The 11,468-nt window shown below is 33.7% G+C and overlaps 1 pseudogene; it reads right to left on the minus strand.

The window, feature by feature from the left end:
- Positions 1-9,635: 9,635 nt before the first annotated feature.
- Positions 9,636-10,096, minus strand: LOC130845350 (transcription factor BTF3-like; annotated as a pseudogene).
- Positions 10,097-11,468: the final 1,372 nt, after the last annotated feature.

Consider the following 11,468-nt stretch of genomic DNA (forward strand, 5'->3'; position numbering starts at 1 on the left):
AACTTGAGATGTCCGGTTTTAGTTCGATTAGCAGCAATCTTTTGATGTTAGACTACCTGGGTTTGTTTTTTGGGTTGTTTTGTGTGTGTGTGTGTGTGTTGTTTTTTTTGCAAAAATTCCTATATATCCTGGCTCTTCCCTTACCTCTTCAGAACAGTCCCTCAGAGCTATCTGAGAGGCTGTATCCTGGGCTTAAGTTCTCAGTAAGTCTGCCGAATAAAACATAATTCTTACTTTTGGGTTGTGCATTTTTTTTCAGTCAGCACATGAAAAAGGTATGTACGCATCCTTTTGCTTTATTTACAAATATCAGAACATTTTTCTTAATGTAATTATATTAACATGGAGCAAACTTCTCAGAAATATTAAATTTGTGTACAGAAAAGCAGAAGATGTGCTTTAAGACTTGAGCAATAATTTGGAGGCATTTCCCCTGTATGATCCTTACTAACAACTTTAGCTGGCCTTGGGAGAATTACCTTTGGTGTTAAGGAAATAAAGGATGTTATTTACTTTATTGTTAAACCCTCACATCGTGTAAGTCTTGAAAAATACACATGTTCTTATGCAAGAATAATTTAACTTTTATCTTTTGATACCCAGAGGCAAAGATGGGGGAGGGGCAGGGTAATGATAGATGTAATTTCTGTGCATGAAGAATAAATTACATGAGCCAAGTTAAATAATGTATGATTGTGGCTGCTACAAATAAAAGCAAGGTTATGCCTACTTCAACCATTTTCAAATAGATTTATAAGAAAAAGAAACATTGTCCGCAAGAAAGATACAGAAGAACATAACTCCATCAGGATAGTTTTAATTTCAGAGAAATGATGTCCTGAGTAAAGTTATCTGAAGAGAGATATAACAGAATCATTGGAGCTGGAAATGATTTCCACATTTGTCAGTCCCTGGCTGAATCATTTAAATTCTCAATGCAGATTTTGTGCCTAAGAGTGAACATTAATTAGAAAAACCAGCGTTATTGCAAAGCCACATAGATAACTAATGCATGGCATAGACCTGCTAAAGTAATTTCAACCAAAGATTTGTGTTCGGGTATCAGTCAGTGAATTAAACCAGAAACCAAAGCAAAGTTGTCCTTTATAGCTTCAGAAAGACTTAATGAGTTCGATTCTTTTGAGTTCAGAGGTACTCCAGGGATTTTTTTTTGTTCGTTTTTTTTAATGATTGGTAAGAAAGTTATTGTGTATGTGATAGAAAACTTGAAACTGAACAGGTTAAATGGCATCTGAGTTACTTGCATATTACCTTCAGCATTACAAAAGTGCTGGTGTTTCTGAATATAAGAGTTCCTAAATGTTTGATAGGCCTTTAAAGATATTTGTGTCACAGAATGGGAAAGGGAAAAATAGAACGCTTTTAAGGTACATGAAAAGAAAATTCCCCAAAAGATATTAAATAGAGGTTAATGTATGGGTTTAAATCCTCAGATAGTCAAAATAACTGAAAAGCAAAAGAAAACTGTGGTATGTATATAATGAAGTAATTTTTGCACTTTGAAAATAAGGACTTTGACTTGGGAACTTGTGAGAATTGGTGTGGCTGACTTTATGCAGGCAGTTTTCATGGCTATTATACTTTATACCTCTGTCCCAATACAATATTCCCTCCTAAGAACCACAGACAGATTGATTAATTGATTCATCCACAGATGATGAGATGATATGGGTTCATGCTAATCAAATTCACAGGATACTTTTTTTTAATCTATCAGGTTATCAGTTGTTTTTCATTTATAATATAAGGCAGTTCTGGCCTAAGTTGAGAGACTACCTACTCCTTTAAATGTTGATGTTCTCTCATTCTAAGTTACCTCTCTCAAGTCATTATTACCAATCCTTCTCATTAATATAGGTGCAAGAAAAGCTAAACAAAATGTGAGAAAGAGAAAGCAACAATATGTATTTTTGATATCCCAATACCAAAGAGATTTTATCCAGGAAAGAAATCAAGATTCAACATTAGGAAACTTTTCTTGTGATACAGTGTATAAATGTCATATAAAAATCACAGTCATCTCAATAGATGCCAAAGGGCATTTAATAAGACCAAAACCATTCATATTCTTTAAAATAATAGGACTAGATAGCCACTTCCTTAACATGGTAGAGAATACATATTTCAAACCCCCAATAGACATCAGACTTTAAATTAAAACAGAAAGGTGTATTTATTAAAAGTAAACACAATATTAGGGTGTCTATCATCACTATTACCACTTAATATTGCATTGGAAGTTCTGGTTAGTGCAATAAAGATGAACCATAAATACGTAAACGCTCATTATTTGCAAATTATATTATTTGACATCAAGAAATTTCATTTGAATTTCCAAAACCATTAGAATTAATACAATTTCATTAAAGCACTGGACATAAGAAAAATGTATATCGCAAAGTGGGAGAAACATCACAAGCTAATACCTGAAGGGTGGTTAATAGTTACCAAGATGGGGGCTTCCCTGGTGGTACCGTGGTTAAGAATCTGCCTGTGAATGCAGGGAACATGGATTCCATCCCTGGTCCAGGAAGATCCCACATGCTGCGGTGCAACTAAGCCTGTGGACCACAACTACTGAGCCTATGTGCTAGAGCTTGCAGGCCCCAACTACTGAGCCCACATGCTGCAACTACTGAAGCCCATGTGCCTAGAGCCTGTGCTCTGTGAGGCGAGAAGCCACCACAATGAGAAGACCTTGCACCACAACGAAGAGCAGCCCTGCTCTCCGCAACTAGAGAAAGCCTGTGGGCACAGCAATGAAGACCCAATGCAGCCAAAAATCAATCAATCAATTAAAAAAAAAGAAGAGTTATCAAGATGAAATGGGGCAGAGAGGAACTGAGGCAGATGAGAGTACTGTTCCTATCTTGGGGAATTCCAGGACCCAGGGGCAAGAGGAGGCACTTGATGGCTGAGGGAATGAAGGAAGTTCAATATGCCTCTTCGTGTTGTGTAGGAGTTGATGTGATTCCAGACAAAACTTCAGTGGGGTGTTTTGGAACATCAGAAGTTATTTTAGTTCTTTCTGGATAAGGAATTTACTACTGTTATGACAAGTGAAAGCGAAAAACAAGTTTGAGAACTGAATGTATAATATGAACCAATTTGTGTAAAAACTGGGGGTGGGGGACTAGACATTATATATGTCTTTATAAATATATACACAGACAATTTCTGGAAGAATACAACAACAGTGGTCCCTAAGGAGCAGAACTGAGAGTTTGAAAGGAACATGGAGGGAGGGAGCTTTTCTGTTTGCTTTATACTCTTCAATATTATTTGCATTTTTTCTGTGACTGTGTTGTAAGTTTTTTATGTCACTGTTTTGAAACACAGACAATCAGCATATAATCCGCACTGAAAATACTTCTAGGAAAAAAACAACAAAAATATGTTAGAAAACCATCTGTTAAGTTTCGGTCCTACTAGAATTAAAGAATATTAGACAATTATAAACACCTTTAAATACTGGGGCAAGAAGAGATAATCAGTGGTACAAGATATCCCAGAAGTAAACTTGAATATAATATGAAAGCGATATAGATAAAGGATATATCATTAATCAATGGGAAAAAAAGGAGTTATTCAGTGAATTATCCTGGAGCAATTGTTTAGCAATTTGGAAGAAAAATCATGTAGATTTTCACCTCACAACAAACATCAAAATAAATTCCAGATGGCCTGAGTTAAATATATACAAACAATTTAAAACAAGAAAAATAGAAGTGAATATTTATCAAACTTTTGGAAGGAGGTAGCTGAAAAGCTATAGAAAAAATTAGGGAAATACTTAATTATGTGAACATTTAAGGTTCCTATTTATCCCCAAGGTAAGCCACAACTAAAATTGAGACAAGTATAAACCTGGAGGAAAAAATTCTCAGTTAGTTTGATAGCACTGATACAAATTTGATAAAATACTGAGACGCCAATTGATATACAAAGGAAATGAATTCACAGAGGAGAAAATATAACTCTTCAAGAAACATGGGACTGTCCAACCTCACTGGTTATCAGAAACATGCAAACTAAAATGACTTTACATTTTTTACCTATAAATTTAACAGATTTTTTAAGATTGATAGTGCAATTCCTAATATTAGTGAGGTGCCTATGTTAATTGCTGATGGCAATGTAAGTTAGTACAAATATTTTAGGAAGCATTTTGGCAATATCTATGAAAGTGTTTATTTCTTTTGTCCTAGAAATTATTCTTCTTGAATCTAACCTAAGGAAATAATCCTAAATATGAAAAAAAGTTTTTGCATAAAAATTTCATCTAAATATTATTTAAAGTGGTATCCAGCAATAAAAGAATGGTTGTTATGACACCCTCTAGATAGAATATTACATTTCCGTTTTACCAAGTATGTGTGGATAGAATGTAAAATGCCTATTAAACAATATCAACTAGAAAGAAGGAATATGTTTATTGAATGATTTATTATATTTGTTGAATGATTATTTTGTTAAATTAAAAGTATATAGAAAAAAGATGGGTTGGAATATAATTGAATATAATGACTCACTCGAGTGAGGAGACTGGGTGATTTTTTTATTCTAATTTTCTCTAAAGGTAATGCTTTCCTTTTTAAAAGGAAAAGTATGACAAAATAAAAAAAATGTTCATACTCCCCACATAGTTCTAATAATCCTTTTCCAAATTTTATTTTAATTCAAAATAATTTAATTGAAAATAAAATTATGTTTATTATATTCATTTTATATTAAAATATTTAAAATAGAAAAGAATGATAAAAACATGGAAAAATTTGGGGGGCTCAGAGTTAAGTCCTTGGCTTCTTTCTTACATTTTGCTTTCCTAAGGTGATTCACATCAAAATTTCTAGGCCTGATATCTCCCCCAAGTTCCAGACATATATTTCTAACTGACTTCTGGACAACTGTTGCCCTGCAAGTAAATCAAACCCATTTTCTTCCCAGTTATGCCTCTCTACTTATAACATTCCTAGAGTTATTTCACTTTCTAAATATATGTTTCCTTTTTTCCTTCATCCTCACTGCTACTGGTTTGATTTTTTTCAAGTTCTGATCTCCTCACAGGACTTAAATTATACTCCCATTTGGTCTTCCTCCTCTAACTGATTTTTGGTATTAATTTCTAGCTTAATTTTTCTGTGACAAGTGAACATTCTATAAGAAATCAAAAGGGAAATCAAATAATATCTGAGATAAATGAAAATAGAAACACAGCATACCAAAACTTACAGGATCCAGCAGAAGCAGTCCTAAGAAGGAAATTTATAGCTATTAATGCCTACATTAAGAAACAAGGAAAGATCTCATGTAAACAACCTAATATTATACCTCAAGGAACTAGAAAAAGAAGACCAAACTAAACACAAAAATAGCAGAAGGAAGGAAATAATAAAAATTAGAACAGAAATAAGTGGAATAGAAAACAGGAAAAAAAGGCCAACAAAACTAAGAGTTGGGTTTTGAATGATAAACAGAACTGACAAAACTTTGGCTAGACTGACCAAGGCAAAAAGAGAGAGGACTCAAGTAAATAAAATCAGAAACGGAAGAGGATATATTACAACTGATACCACAGAAATACAAAAGTTAGTAGGAGACTACTATGAAAATTATACACCAACAAATTGGACAACTTAGAAGAAATGGATACATTCCTAGAAACATACAAAGACTGAATCACGAAGAAAGAAAATCTGAACAGACCAATAATGAGTAAAAAGATTGAATCTGTAATCAAAAGCCTCTCCAAAATGAAATGCCCAGAACCAGATGGCTTCATTGGTAAGTTTTACCAAACACTTAAAAAGAATTAATGCCGATTCTTCTCAAATTCTTCCAAAAATATTAAATTGGAGGGAAAACTCGCAAACATTTTACAAGGCCAGCATTACCCTGATACCAAAGTCAAATAAGGACACTACGAGAAAAGAATATCACAGGCCAATATCCATGATGAATTTAAATGCATAGATTCTCAACAGAATACTAGCAAACTGAATTTAGCAGCACACTGAAAGAATCATATACCATGATCAAGTGGAATTTATCCCTGGGATGCAAGGATGTTTCAACATGTGCATATCAATAAATGCGATTTATCATATTAATAGAAAGAAGGATAAAAATCGTACAATCATCTCAATCGATGCAGAAAAAGCATTTGACAGAATTCAACATTCTTTCATGATAGAAACTTTCAACAAAATGGGCATTGAAAGAACATACCCCAAAATAAGGAAGGCCATATATGACAAGCCCACAATAACATACTCAACAGTGAACATTTGAAAGCTTTTCTTCTAAGATCAGGAACAAGACGATGATGCTCACTATCACTACTCCTATTCAACATAGTACTGGAAGACCAAGTCACAGCAGTTAGGCAAGAAAAAGAAATAAAAGGCATTCAGATCAGAAAAGGAAGAACTAAAATTTTCTCTGCAGATGATGTGATATAGAAAACATTAGACTCCACCAAAAAACTGTTACATCCAATCAACAAATTCAGTAAGGTTGCAGGGTACAAAATCAACACACAAAAATCAGTTGTGTTTCTATACACAGTGAACTATTGGAAAAGAAATAAAGACTACAATCCTATTTATAGTAGCTTAGAAAACAATAAAATACTTAGGAATAAATTTAACCAAAGAAGTGAAAAATCTATATACTGAAAACTGTAAGACATTGATGAAAGAAATTGAAAAAGACACATATAAATAGAAAGGTATCTAGTGTTCATGGGATTGGAAGAATTAATACTGTTAAAATGTTCATATTACCCCCAGCAATCTGCAGATTCAGTGAAATCTATCAAAATTCCAATGACTTTTTTTTTTTCACTGAAGTAGAAAAAACAATCCTAAAATTTGTTTGGAACCATGGAAGACCTTGAACAGCCAAAGCAATCTTGAGAAAGAAGAACAAAGTTGGAGGCATCACACTTCATGATTTCAAACTATATTACAAAACTATAGGAATCAAAATAGTATGGTTCTGGCATAAAAATCAATATATAGACAGACCAATGGAACAGAATTAGGAGCCTAAAAATAAATCCATGAATAAATGGTCAACTGTGTTTGAAAAGAGACCCAAGAATATTCAATGGTGAATAGATGGCCTTTTCAATAAATGGTATTAGAGAACTGGATATTCACATTTAAAAGAATGAAAGTAGACCCCAGTCTTACACCAGTCACAAAAATTAACTCAAAATGGATTATAGACTTAAATGTAGAAAGAAGAAGAAAATGTAGGAAAAAACTCCTTGATATTGGTCTTGGCAATGATTTGGTGGTGGGGGGTGGTTTCTATGGCACTAAAAGCATAGGCAACAAAATAAAAAATAAACAAGCAAGACTATAGTAAACTAAAAAGCTTCAGCACAGCAAAAGAAACAAAAGGCAACATACAGAATGGAAGGAAATATTTTCAAATCATATATTTAAAATACATAAGATATAAATAGCAAAAAACCAAATAATCTGATTTTTAAATGGGCAAAGGACCTCAATAGACATACAAACAGCCAGGAAGTACATGAAGAGGTGTTCAGCATCAGTGATCATCAGGGAAATGAGAATCAAAACCATAATGAGATATCACCTCACACCTGCTAGGATGGCTGTTATCAAAGACAAGAGATAGTAAGTGCTGGCAAGGATGTGGAAAAAGGGAACTCGTGGGCTGTTGGTGGGAATGTAAATTGGCACAGCCATTATGAAAAGCAGTATAGAGATTCATAAAAAGAATAAAAATAGCACTACTATGTGTTTTAGCAATCTTACTTCTAGGTGTATATCCAAAGGAAATGAAATCACTATCTCAGAGATATCTTCACTTCCATGTTCATTGCAGCATTATTTACAATAGCTGAGACATGGAAGCAACCTAAGTATACATTGATAGATGAATGGATAAACAAAATATGGCATATATATGTATATATATGTGGTGTATATATGTAATAATATATATATTATTCAGCAGTAAGAAAGTAGGAAATTGTGCCATTTGCAACAACATGAATGAAACTTGAGGGTATTAAATAAGTGAAATAAGTCAGAGAAAGACAAATACTGTATGATCTTACGTACCTATGCACTCTATAGAAGTTGAACTCAACAAACAGAAGGATTGTTGGCTACCAGGGGCTGAGGGGTGGGGGAAGTGGGGAGATGTTAGTGAAAGGGTACAAACTTTTAGTTATAAGATGAATATATTCTGGAGATCTAATATACAGCATGGTGATTATAGGTCAAAATGCTGTATTGTATTCTTCAAAGTTGTTAAGAGGGTAGATATTACATTTCTCACCACACATACAAAAAATGACAACTGTGAAGTGATGGACATGTTAAAAAAAAAAGTTAATAATAGCAGAAACTGGGTGGTGAGAGAGGAGGTTGAGGGAGTTTATGGGAATTCTCTACTTTCCACTCAATTTTTCTGTAAACCTAAGATGACTCAAAAAAATAAAGTCTATTAATTAAAATAATTCTCTATATAATTTTAACCACATTAGATTTGTTGAGACTTGCTTTATAGCTGAATTTTAGAATAATGTTTCATATGTGCTTGGAAATAATGTGTGTGCTTTACATTAATCCTTTATGTCAATTTTCTTAATTTTATTCGTCTTCTGTATATTTTTGTGTGTGCCTATTGTTTGGCAAATTTTTGCTTTAAAAATTTGGAACTATATTATTAGGGTTATAAAAATTAAAAATGTTTATATTGTCCTGGGCAACTGCACCTTTTTCATTATGAAATGATCTTTTTTTATCTGTAGTAATATTTTCTGTCTTTGCATTTTATTTGGTATTAACATAGCAACAGCTACACTAGCTGTTTAGGAAGGAGTTTAGTATTTGCAGGGTATATCTTTTTCCATTCTCTTATTTGAATCTTATTGTTTTAGACATGTTTCTTGTAAACATCGTATAGTTATAATGTGTTATTTTATCCCGCCTGAATCTATCTTTTTTTCTAGAGGGTTATGTCTATGTCTGGCAATTCCTGACATATTTGGGCCTAAATCTGTCATTTTATCTGTGATTTCTACTTGTCTCACGTTTCTGTTTCTTTCTCTCTCCATTCTTGCCTTGTTTTTGACTTCTTAAAAAATTTAATATTATTTAAACTTCTTTCTAGTTTGGAATTTATACATTAAGCTTCTCTTCTCTTAATGATGACACTAGAAATTGAAAAATTTATACCTAACTTATCAAAGTGTAATCAATACCTTTATTCTCCTCCAGCACAATACAGATTTCTTAAGACACATTAACTTCATTTTCTGAGATCATCTCCACTTACATGCTGTTGAATTTTAAAATTCTATGTTGTAGTTTTTTTTTCCTAAGCAAAGAACTTTATTAACCTTTGTTTCAAACTTTATTCTCAGGCTTCTTCAGCTTAATTAGCTGCAAAGAATGAATTGTATATAAGCAAAAACTGGAAAGAGCTGCACTGTCCAGGGGCTTGGGCTTAAAAATATTAGAGATCTAGATTTTATCAGATCCATAAACAAAATTTTAAAAAGCAGTCATAAAATAGCAGTTCCCATAACTTCTTCAAAATTTATCTTCTTCAGAAGTTGACTCAGTTCAGTTTGCTTCATTCTTGGAAGCCTCATCAAAATTCTCCACAAGATCTGGAACTTCATCAGTATCATCCTCTCCAGTAGCAAGCGGTGCTTTTCATCCACAGATTGTTTGGGCAGAGCTTCAGCCAACCTCCTTAAACTGGTCAGACTGTCTGCGCCAAGTGGGTTTAAGATGCTGGGTAGCGTTTCTGTCAGCCGCTTTGTCTCAGCATGGCCTGTAACGGTGAAAGTGTTTGCTGCCAGAGATGCCTGAACTTTAAGGTTGTTGACGTGGATCACCTCTTCGATACCAGAGATCTTATTTACCCCTAACTTCTTTAAAGAGAACTGTAGTTTTTTGTCGTCTGCTGTGGCTGTTCTATGAACCACCTTCCTCTTTCTGCGAGCAGTTCCTTTCCCACCAATGCACACTTGTGCCTGCAGTTTGAGGAGTTTCTCCTGGTTCAGGATAGTTTCTTTCATCTTGTTGGAACAGAAATAGGTCCACGCGGGGGACTAGGGTGGGCACTCAGGGGGTCTCGGGTGGACCAGCTGAGATAAGGCGCACACACGCGGGGATGCAAGATTATGTTGTAATTTTTCAAATTTCATAAGATGTCATGTTTCTCTTTATTGCTATTGTTCACATTTAGATTTACCTATTATATCCACCTTTTTTGTTCCTTATTCCTTATTGTATCTCAAATCTTCTATTTGAGATTGCTATCCTTTTGCCTGAAGTACAGCCTTCAGAACTTGTCTTTAGTCTCAAAACTGTTTTTTCTTGGTACATGGAATCCTGGGTTGGCAATTATTTCCTTTGAGAACATTTAAAGATACTCTACTATCTTCTGCTTCCATTGTTACTGTTGAAAAATAAGTCATAAGTATAACAGCTGATCTTTAAGGTGATCTTTTACATCTGGCTTCCTTTAAGACTCTATTTTTAGTGTTCTGCATTTTCACTATGATGTACCTAGATTGTGATTTCTTTTTATTTTATTCTGTTTGAATCTGTGGATTGTTGTCATTCATCAGTTCTGGAAAATTCTTAGCCATGATCATGATTTTTTAAAATATTGCCTCTGTCCACCCTCTTTCCTTTCTCCTGGAATTCTGCTAAATGTGTATTAGACCTTGTCATTCTAGCCCCATGCTTTTTAATGTTTCTTTCAAATTTTTATGTTTTTATCTTATTGCTGCATTCTGAATAATTTATTCTAACTTAATTTTGGTTCATTTATTTTTTCTTCAGGTGGCTAGAATTGGCTGATAAGCACATCCATTACATTTTTTTTTACTGTAGTTAATATGTGTTTTTTCTTTCTAGAAATTTCTAATTGGTCATTTGGGGTCTATTTTCTACCTATTTTCTAGAGGAAAATTCAAACTTATATTTCCTTTCTTTAAACACAGTGGAAAGAGAGGCTTTTTAATTCTTTTTTTAAGGACTTTTATTGAGATATAATTGGCGTACAATAAACTGCATGTATTTAAATTGTACAATTTGATATTTCTTTTCTTATTAGTGATGTATATATAGCAATCCCAATCTCCCAGTTCATCCCACCCCAACCCCCCCCCCCCCTCCACTTTCCCCTCTTGGTGTGCATATGTTTGTTCTCTACATCTGTGTCTCTATTTCTGCCTTGCAAACTGGTTGAACTGTACCATTTTTCTAGATTCTGCATATACGCGTTAATAAACGATATTTGTTTTTCCCTTTCTGACTCACTTCACTCTGTATGACAGTCTCTAGCTCCATCCGTGTCTCTGCAAATGGCACTATTTTGTTCCTTTTTATGGCTGAGTAATATTCCATTGTATATATGTACCACATCTTCTTTATCCTTTT

The sequence above is a fragment of the Hippopotamus amphibius genome, chromosome 2 (assembly GCF_030028045.1).
Source record: "Hippopotamus amphibius kiboko isolate mHipAmp2 chromosome 2, mHipAmp2.hap2, whole genome shotgun sequence".
NCBI classification, from domain to species: Eukaryota; Metazoa; Chordata; class Mammalia; order Artiodactyla; family Hippopotamidae; genus Hippopotamus; species Hippopotamus amphibius.